Source organism: Fusarium odoratissimum (assembly GCF_000260195.1).
Source record: "Fusarium odoratissimum NRRL 54006 unplaced genomic scaffold supercont1.6, whole genome shotgun sequence".
Lineage (NCBI taxonomy): Eukaryota > Fungi > Ascomycota > Sordariomycetes > Hypocreales > Nectriaceae > Fusarium > Fusarium odoratissimum.
The window spans coordinates 17840-29671 of NW_022158692.1; positions in this window are offsets into that span (position 1 = coordinate 17840).

Consider the following 11832-nt stretch of genomic DNA (forward strand, 5'->3'; position numbering starts at 1 on the left):
TAATTAGGTTAAAAAACTACTAATAGCCTAACTTACCTATAATATAATATATAATAAAAGTATAAAGCTTATATTAACTTATATTAACTTTAGATTTATATTAAATATATATTATAATATATAATAAGAAAGATTAATTAACCTAGCTATTATACTTAAAAGTAATAACCTTAAAAACTTATATAAAGAAATAAAAATAAAACTTAAATTTATTAGAAAATATATAAAAAGCTATTATAACTTAAAATAGTTAAAGAGATTAACCTTTTTAAAAAGAGATATAATTTACCTAGCTATAAAAAATATTATAATAAATAGATTAACTTATAAATTAAATTATAAATTTATTAGACCTTATAAAATACTATAGAAAATCTTAGAAAATAATTATAAATTAGACCTACTACTAAAAGTTAGGCTTTATTTAATCTTTTATATTTTATTACTTAAATTAGTAGTAAATATAATATAAGTTAAAATAAGTAATAAACTATAAGAAATCTTAGGACTAGAAGTTTATAAAATAAAGGTAATTAAAGAAATAAAGAAGGTTAATAAGAAAATAAAATACCTTATTAAATAAAAGAATTACTTAGAAAGTAAAAATATATAGGAATTATTTAAATACCTTACTAATACCTAGTAATTCTTAAAGAACTTCTATTAGTATTAAATAAGGAAAAAGTATTAAGAAACTTATTACCTAAACCTAAGGCAGACTAGTTAATATTATTAGGGATATAATCTACTTAAAGGTCTTAAAGAAATATATCCTTATATATATTTAACCTAGATAAGATTATATCCTGCTAATTTACTTCTTAAAGATTATAATAAGTAGCCTTAGAATATTTCTCTTTTATATAATTATAAATCTTATAAATTTATAATAAATAACTAGCAGCTAAAGCTAAATAAGATTATAATACTATTATCTCTTTATAAAGTTTAAAAAAATCTTTATTTATTTTATTTTTATTATTTTCTAATTTCTTTTCTTATTTTATTAAAGTTATAACTATTAAAGTTAATAAAAAAATAATAAAAATAATATATAATAACTTATAAGAAGATATAATATAAGTACTATTATAAGACTTCTTAGCCTAAATATACTTACTATAATAAGTAGAATTAGCAGATATTAGATATTTCTTACCTACCTAGAAATAATAAGTATAAGGCATATTAGCTTTTTTATTAATAAACTTAATAAAAAGTATAAATATTTAGATTTTATACTTCTTATAAGATAACTATTTAGAAATATAATTAAATATTATAAGATATAATAATAAAAGATTTAAGTTAAACCTTATTAAAAAAAGAATAATATTAGTTAAAATAATAAGCCTTAAGGGTAAGACTACTAAAGAAGAGAGATTATATTATAATCCTAGTAGTTATATTATATATACCTTATAATTTTCTCTACTTAACCTATTAACCAGGAAAGGATTAATACTTATAGGATTAATAGTATTATTATAATCCCAGCGGTTACATCACGTGTACCCTATAATTTCCCCACTCAACCTACCAACCAGGAGAGGACTAATACTTATAGGACTAACAGCGTTCCAGGACCATATTATTCTAGGACTAACAGTAACCTTATATCGTATTATTCCTATAGAACTATATCTAGTATATAGGCCATATTTATTAGCACTTTTATAGATTCTAGCTTATTAGTTATTAATTAAAACTTCTTTATATTAATTAAGCCTAATATGTATTAAATCTACTATTAAGAGATATAATACTTTAATAAGCTTAGTTATATGCCCTATATAATCTGCTAATAATAAACCCAAGCACGGCTTAGTTTAATATAATTAGACTCTAACCTATTATATATTAATAGCTCTTATTTAGACCATACCGCGTAATGCTAAGCAATATAAACGCAATAGCTGCCTACGTCAACCCTGTCTAATAATATGCTGCACCTTATGCTGCTCTAGCACCTATTAATAATTAGGATATAGATAATAATTCTAAGAGTAGTACTGACTTTGATATTGCCTAGCTTTGCTAGTAGATAATAGATATAATAACTAAAATAGATAACCTTAGATAGGCCCTTGCTGAAGCTGCCGTGCTCTAAGTATAATAGGCTACTAATTACCAGAATGCGATTTAGGAAATATATTAACTTACTACTACTGTAATAAATAGGAAAGAATTAGGAGAGATTCTTAAACCTAATGCACCTGAACTATTTAATAGAAACCCTGCTAGACTAGCTACCTTCCTTACTTAATACTAAGCCTATATAAGCTATTTTCTAAACTAGTTTACTAATAATAGTAATAGAGTTATATATGCATTAGGATATCTTAAAGGCAATACTGCTTAATGGTTTTAACCTATATTAGAAGCAATTACTACCACGCTAGAAGATAAACTGCTACCTAAAACCTTTTAAATTTATAATAATTATATTAAATTTAAGAAGGCTATATAATAAGCATTTAGGTCAGTTAATAAGAAAAGCTAAGCAGAAAGGAAGATTAAAACACTTAAATAAACTAAATCTGTATTAGAATATGGAATTAAATTCCTTTAACTAGCCACTAAGCTAGGCTAAGACCAGGAACCTCTTATATTACTCTTCTTTAATAGGCTTAAGGAAATAGTCTAAGCAAAACTATATAAGGAAGCCAGACCTAAAATACTGGTTAATTATATTAAAAGAGCCGTTAAAATTAATAATATATAATTCTAATAGAGAATCTATTATAACCGAAATAATCAAGGATAATAAGGAAATAAACCTTATTATAATGCTAACTAAGGATGAAGATAATAAAATGATATATTATATGGTACTGATGCTAGACTAATAACTATTAGAATAACTAAAAAAGATAAGTCTAAAATTACTTACTAGAATTACAGCAAGAAAGGATATTATAACCTAGAATATAAGAACCCTATTAAGACTAACTAAAAGTATAGACTAGTCCTAGAAAATAAGAAGATTAGTATAGTTAAGAAAGACAGAGAACCCTAAATAATAATTAGAACTATTAATATAACTAGATTAGGATATAACCTATCTGATCTAGAGTTTAATATTAATGTGTATAATCTATTCCTTGGTAAGGAAGAAACTCTCAAAAAGTACTACCTATATCTAGACCTAGAATAATAACCTGTCCTAGGATATACAGCTCTTATAGCAGATGTTTATAAGTAAAGTAAAAACAAAAAATAGGCAAAGAAAAGAGCATATAATACGAAAAGATAAGAAGACCCTAAGTTTAGAAGAAAAGAAAGCAAATAATAAAAACAATAAAGACTAAAAGTAAAATAAGATACAGAGGTTAAACTCAAATAGGCACTAGTACCTGAATTAGGAATATAATACTTTACCGGAGGGAAGTCTGTGTTTATGGTTAGAAAGGGAAAAGAAGTTAACCCTAACTTAGATAATAAACTAAGTACCAGGGAGATTAACCAGGAAATCGATAACATTCCTGTTAGAGTTACCTCGAAATAACCAAACCGACATATTAATGACCTGAACTACCTAGAATCCTATTAAATCCAGAGAGAAGTTAATGCTAGATATATTAGATGCAAGGAAAACCAGATAATCTAGAATATAGAAATTATATCTTAATATAATAAATAAGGAGTCTATTTCTAGAATAATAAGCACTAGAAGTATATAGAACTCGCAAGAGAATACGCAATCACAGAATAAGATAATAATATTTATATCTAAGTATATATAAAGGAAATATTAGAAGACCTTATAATACCCAAAGAACACATTTAGATCAAAAAGGATCCAAGGAGATACCTAAACTACCTAAATTATCAGCAGATATTATAGATATTATGCATATAATACTACTACCTATAATACTAGTAAGATAAAATAGCAAATAATTACTTCCTGGTATAGATTAATAAATATTAAGAACAAAGACCTTATATAATTATTAATACTATTAGATACCAAGTTATAAAGAGATATAGGAGATCTTAAGTAGTAAAACTAGAGGCTTATGCAGAAACACAAGAACAAGCTCTAGCATATATCTAAAACTCCTAATATATCACCTAGTAGAGATAAAAGGTATAGTAAGAAGTCGAGATTAATAAAAACAAAGCACTTAACCAAGAACTTAACTAAATTAATTAAAAAATCACGTAATAGGAAGAAGAAGCATCTTAAGATAAATAAGATACTATCTAATAGGTAGATAAGTAATAATTATAGGAATAACTAGAGGAATCCAAATAAGAAAAAGGAAGACCTCTTACCAAAGAAGAAAAAGCAGATATTATCCTAGACCACAAAGTAGGAAAAATAGAAGCTATATACTAATAATAACTTACTACCTAATATAAATATCCCGGTAATATTAACTGCACTAAGAGTAAATACAGCATAGACTACCTATAGGAAAAAGGCATATACTATCTATAACAGAGCGGCAAATAGGCAAAAAAGCAGAGGAAAATAAACTCCTAGAAAAAGCTCTAAGAATAATTATAAAAGGAAGTTAATAAACCTGCCTAAAATTAAAAGTTAAAATTAAGGATAAGTAGCTAAATGCACTTATAAATAGCAAAGCCAATATAAATTTTATTTCCCCTAAAATAGTTAATAAGCTAAGGCTATTATAGAGAAATAAAAAAGAACCCTATACTATAAAGGATAAAAAAGAAGGCACTTATAGTTATAATAATAGAAGAATTACTAGAGAGATTAATTACCTTAAGGTATTTATTAACAGAAAAAACCAAGGTATTAACTTTAATATTATCCTAGTATAGAAATATAACTTAGTACTTAGATTTCTATGGTTATAATACTATAATATATAAATTAACTAGAGAACTAGCCAGGTAGACTGCAAAGACCACCCTTTAGATAAAGAAAATAATTTAAATAATAATAATATAAGATCTTAAGCTTCAACTAATAAGAGTAGCAAAAACTAGCGCAATAGGATATTACCTATTCTAAAAGGAATATAATATAAATACTATAAAGGCAGAATAAAACACATCAGACAAATAATAGCAACTCTTAAAGGATAATTCAGATAATTAGACTAAGATATTAAATAGATAAAACAGATTACCGCAAAGGAATCTAATAAATAACTTAAGAATATACTACCAGAGTATTATATCTATAAGAAATTATTTTAAGAGGAACTAGATACTAAGTTACCTTAATATATAAACTATAATATTAAAATCATATTAAAAGATAGAAAGAACCTGAAATTCTTCCCTATTTATAACCTATCTCGAGATAAGCTTAATATACTTAGAGAATAGTTAAATAATATACTATAAAAAGGATATATTAGATTATTTAAATCCTTAGCAGGATATCTAATTATATTTATACTAAAACCTAACTTAAATAAGCTAAGACTTATAGTGGATTACTAATAACTTAATAAGATTATAGAAAAAAATAAGATACTACTACTACTTATTACTAAACTTAAGGACTGCCTATTTAGTAAGAAATGGTTTATAGTACTTGACCTTAAATCCACTTATAACCTTATTTAAATTAAAAAAGGCAATAAATAGAAAATAGCCTTTTAAATGAAATATAGATTATTTAAATACCTAGTTATGCCTTTTAGATTAACTAATATACCTGCAGTATTTTAATATATAATTACAAATATACTTTAAGAATATCTTAATATCTTTGTAGTATACTATCTAGATAATATCCTTATTTTCTCTAATATAGAAGAAGAGCATATAAAATATATTTATAAGGTTTTAAAAGCACTATAAGATACTAATATACTTATTAAACCTACTAAAAGTTACTTCTATTAGTCTTAAGTAATATACTTAGGATATAAAATCTTATATAACGAAATTAGAATAAATAAATAAAAAATCATAGTAGTTACTAAATAGAAACCTCCTATATTAGTAAAAGAAACTTAATCCTTCCTAGGATTTACTAACTACTACCGAAGATTTATTAAGGACTTTAGTAAAATCGCTATCCCTCTCACTAAAATCATAAAAAAGGATAAATAATTCTAATAGAATAACAAGGCATAACAAGCCTTTAAACAGCTTAAATTAGCTATCACTAGCAAACCTGTTTTAACCATATTTAACCCTGACTAGCAAGTTAAACTTAAAACTAATACTTCTAACTTCGCCTTAGGAGGATAAATAAGACAACAAGATAATAATAGTATACTACACCCTATTACTTTCTATTCTTATAAGATATATAAAGTAGAACTTAATTATCCTATTTATAATAAAGAATTCCTAGCTATTATTAACTATTTTAAGGAGTTTAGATACTATCTTAGAGGAAGTAAGCACCTAGTAAAGGTGTTTACTAATTATAAGAATATAGCTTACTTTGCAATAATATAAGAGCTAAACCGATAATAACTATACTACGCCGAATACCTATATAAATTTAACTTTATAATTATATACTGCAGAGGAACTAATAATAGATATGCAGATGCTATTAGTTAATAACCCGACTTTAATATAGGAACTATTAAAACCAAAGAATAACTCCTGGAGACTAACCCTAATGGAGAATATCAGTTCACTTAACTAGTTAAAACTATTATAAGAATAACTAAAACAGAACCCATATCAGAAAAAGAATATAACTTCCTTTGCAAATTTTATTTATATCCCTTATATAGATATTAAGGAGTTAATAAGACACTAAAACAACTCTAAAACCAAGGATATAAGTTTAGAAGGAAAGATATAAAAGATATTATTAAATAATATAACCTATGCTTTAAAATAAAAGCTCAGAGATATAAGCCTTATAGATAATTATAACCACTACCAGTGGCATAATAACCTTAGGATTTAATTATAATAGACTTTATAACCAAACTACCTTTATCAGAAGAACCCTTAACTAGAATCTTTTATAATAGTATTATAGTTATTATTAATTAACTTATAAAATTTTCTTACTATTTACCCTATAGAGAATTAATAGATATAAAAGAACTTTCTTATATCTTTTATTAATATATCATTAATATACATAGGTTACCTATAGAAATCCTTTTAGACAGAGGACCTATATTTACAGTAATATTTTAGCAATTACTTATAGCACGACTTAGACTAAATTATCAACTTATAATAGCATTTTAACCACAAGTCAATAGATAAACTAAATAAATAAACTAAGTACTTAAATAGTACTTATAGTATTATATTAACTATAAGTAAAATAATTAGGTTAAGAAACTACTAATAGCCTAACTTACCTATAATACTATATATAATAAAAGCACAAAGCTTATACCAGCTTATACTAACTTTAGATTTATACTAAATATATACCATAATATATAATAAGAGAAATTAGTTAACCTAGCCGCTATTATTAAGAGCAAAGACCTAAAAGACCTATATAAATACCTATAGATAGAACTAGAATTTATTAGAAAACGCATAAAAAACTACTATAATCTAAAATAATTAAAGGGATTAACCTTTTTAGAGGGAGATATAATCTACCTAGCCATAAAAAACATTAAAACTAACCAACTAACTTATAAATTAGACTATAAATTTATTAGACTATATAAAGTATTATAGAAAATTTCAGAAAATAATTATAAACTAGACCTATTACTGAAAGTTAGGCTTTATCTAGTCTTTTACATTTTATTACTTAAATTAGTAGTAGATACAATTTAAGTTAAAACAGGCAATAAGCTATAAGAAATTATAGGACTAGAAGTCTATAAAGCAGAAGTAATTAGGAAAATAGATATAATTAATAGATAAAGAATATACCTAATTAAATAGAAAAACTACCTAGAAAATGAAAATATATAGGAACCTCTAAAATACCTTATTAATACCTAGCAACTCCTAAAGAACTTTTACCAGCATTAAATAAAGGAGAAGCATTAAGAAAATTATTACCTAAACCTAAGGCAGACCAGTTAATATTATTAGGAATATAGTCTACTTAAAGATCTTAGAGTAATATATCCTTATGCATATCTAACCTAAATAAGATTATATCTTATTAATCTACTTCCTAAAGACTGCAATAAGTAGCCTTAGAATGCTTTTCTTTTATATAATTTTAGATCTTATAAATCTGCAATAAATAATTAGTAGCTAAAGCTAAATAAGACTGTAACGCTGCTATCTCCTTATGAAGTTTAAGAAGATCCTTACTTACTTTATCCTTATTATTTTCTAATTTCTTTTCTTATTTTATTAAATTTATAACTTCTAAAGTTAGCAAAGAAAATAATAAAAATAGCATATAATAACTTACGAGAAGACGCAATATAAGTACTATTATAAGACTTTTTAGCCCGAATATATTCACTGTAATAAGCAGAATCAGCAGATATTAGATATTTCTTGCCTGCCTGGAAATAATAAGTATAAGGCATATTAGCTTCTTTGTTAGTAAACTTAATAGAAAACGCAAGTATCTGGATTTTATAATCTTTGCAGGATAGCTGCTTAGAAATACGGTTAGATATCTCGAGATATAATAATAAAAAGTTTAAGTTAGACCTTATTGAAAGAAGAATAATATTAGTTAGGATAATAGGCCTTAGGGATAAGACTACTAGAGGGGAGAGATTATATTATAATCCCAGCAGTTATATTATATATATCCTATAATTTCCCTACTTAACCTACTAACTAGGAGAGGACTAATACTTATAGGACTAATAGCGTTCTAGGACTGCGTTATTCTAGGACTAACGGCGACCTTATATTATGTTATTCCTATAGAACTATATCTAGTATATAGGCTATATTTATTAGCACTTTTATAAATTCTAGCTTACTAGCTATTAATTAAAACTTCTTTATATTAATTAAGTTTAATATGCATTAAATCTACTATTAAGAGACGTAATACTTCAATAAGCTCAGTTACACGCCCTATGCAATCTGCCAATAATAAACCCAAGCACGGCTTAGTTTAACATAGTTGGACTCCAACCCGTCACAAGTATTCTAGGACTATATTATTCTAAGACTAATAATAATTTTATATTATATTATTCCTATAAAACTATACCTAGTATATAAATTATATTTATTATACTTTTATAGACTAAGTTTATAAGCTATTAATAAGATCTCTTTATATTAATTAAGCCTAATATATATTAAATCTACTATTAAGAGATATAATACTTTAATAAGCTTAGTTATATGCCCTATGTAATCTGCTAATAATAAACCTAAGTATAGCTTAGTTTAATATAATTAGACTCTACCTATTATACTTAGAGTAATAGGTATTATTATATAAATATTACTTAGTATTATATAATATAATTTAAATAAGAGCTATTAATATATAATAATTAGGCTTTTAAATAAGTAAATTAATTTATATTAGGTTTATATTTATAAATAATATAAGGTATAATACTAAGTAATATAAAGTATAATATCTCTTAATAATTAAATAATATATATTAGGCTTATTAATATAAAGAATTATTATTAATAGCTAATAAGTTAAGTTTTATTTATTATTAAATAAATATATATATATACTAAGATATATATAAGTTAAATAAGGTTAATTTAACTTTATGTATTTATTTTTATCTTATAAGTTAAATTATATATATTTAACTAATTATAAGATAGGTAAATATTTATTAAAGGAAAATAATAAGGCATTTATCTTATATATATTAAAATATATTAGGTTATAATAATTTACTTTAGCCTCTTAATATTAAGTACTTTAGGCTATTAAAATAGGCTTATAATTAAGAAATAAAGTATTTAATTAAATACTTTATAACTTATATTTCTAAGATTAAGTTCTTTTCTACCTTTTATATTATATTTAAAGCTAGTTTTATAAAAGGTAATATTTAAAGAGGTTTTAGAAAAGCTAGGATTACTTTTTTTAACTTAGAAAATATAATCTTAAAGCTTAATATATAATTATAAACTTAAATACCTCCTTAAGAGGCTATTAAACCTTTAACCCTATAGGTCTTAACGACTTTAAAGATAGCTATTAAGGCCTAATCTTAATTTAAATACTTTAAAAAATAAATTAAAAGGTATAAAAGTAACTCCCTAAAGTTAATAATTAAAGCTTTAAAGTATTAAAAAGTAGGCTTATAAGAGAGGAATTATAATATACTAATATATAAGTGGCATGCCCTGTTTTTAGCTATATTATTAATTTAATAATTAAGAGTCTTAAAGGTATTATATTAACCTGTATTAATACCTAAAACTACTAAAAAAGGGCTAGCCTAGACCACCTTAAGACCTAGCATTTAATTCCTAATATAAGTAAAAAAGTATTACTAAAATCTAGTATAACTCCCTAGAGGTAGCTTACTAAAGGGGTATATTAAAAAGTAGGCTTATAAGAGACGAATTATAATATATTAATATATAAGTGGCATGCCCTGTTTTTGGCCATATTGTTAATTTAATATAAAGTTTAATACTAAAGTAATAAAAGTAGCTTTATATTAATTAGCCTTAATAAAGGCTAGGTTAAAGGATTTTAAATAAATAAATAAGATATTAAGTTAATATTAAAGGTTAAAAAGGATTAAACTATAGAAAGGAGAGGTAATAATTATATAAGATATATTATTAATAATTAAATAGATAGATATTAATAATTAAATAGATAGATACTAATATATAAGTAGTAGTTAAATTATTTAGAAATAATACTTAAGGAAGATTAAAGTAATTAAGTAATTAATATTATAATATATATAATAAGGCTAGGTATAATATAAGGATTTATTAAGTAGTAATTAAAATATCTAGGAAAGAGTATAATAAGTAATTTTAATTAATTAAATAGTTTATAATAGTTTTATAGTAATTTTTATTTAAATAATTAAGATTTTTAATTAACTTAATTATTTAATTAACTTACTTATTAAATATATTATATATTAAATTAAATAATATTATATTTTAATTAATATTTTAAAAACCTTAATAAGTAATCTTAAAATATTTTTCCTTTATATAAGTTAAAATCTTATAAATTTATAATAAATAACTAATAATAAGGGCTAAATAAGATTATAATACTATTATCTTCTTATAAAGTTTTAAAAAGTCTTTATTTATTTAATTTTTATTATTTTTAAGTTTTTTATCTTATCTTATTAATATTATAATTAAAAAAAAAGTTAATAAAAAAATAAAAATAATAAAGGAAATATATATATAAAAAGAATATAAGTATTATTATTTATTATTTATATTAATAATATATTAATATTTAGCTAATTTATTTAATATATTATATATTATATCTTATAAGTTATTTAATTCTTTTTATATTACTAATATTAATATTATAACTCTAAATCTTTAATTTTAGGTAATTAAAATTATAAAAAACTTTATATATTTTCTTTTTATAAAACCCTATAATTACCCCTCTTTTATCCTAAATTATATAATATATTATTCCCCTTATCTTAGTTATACTCTTATAAATTAAAATTATAATTAGCCTAGTTTTTATTAAGGCTTAGTCTTTTTTAATACCTTCTTAGCTTATTACTTAATAGCCTTAAGCTACTTATTATATAAGCTGCCTAGGCAAAGGGCCTTAATAAATTCTCTTTCCCTTTAACTTAGATTTACCTCTTTAAGTAACTTCTATTTTAGCTTATAAAGTAGTTTTATCTTATAATTAAAAAAGCCTTTATTAATTAGCTAATAGTAAGGTTATATAAGTAAGAAAATCTTATAATTAAAAACTACTAATTTAATATAATTAATATTATTTTTTTTTCTTAGTTTATTTTAATTTTTATTATTATA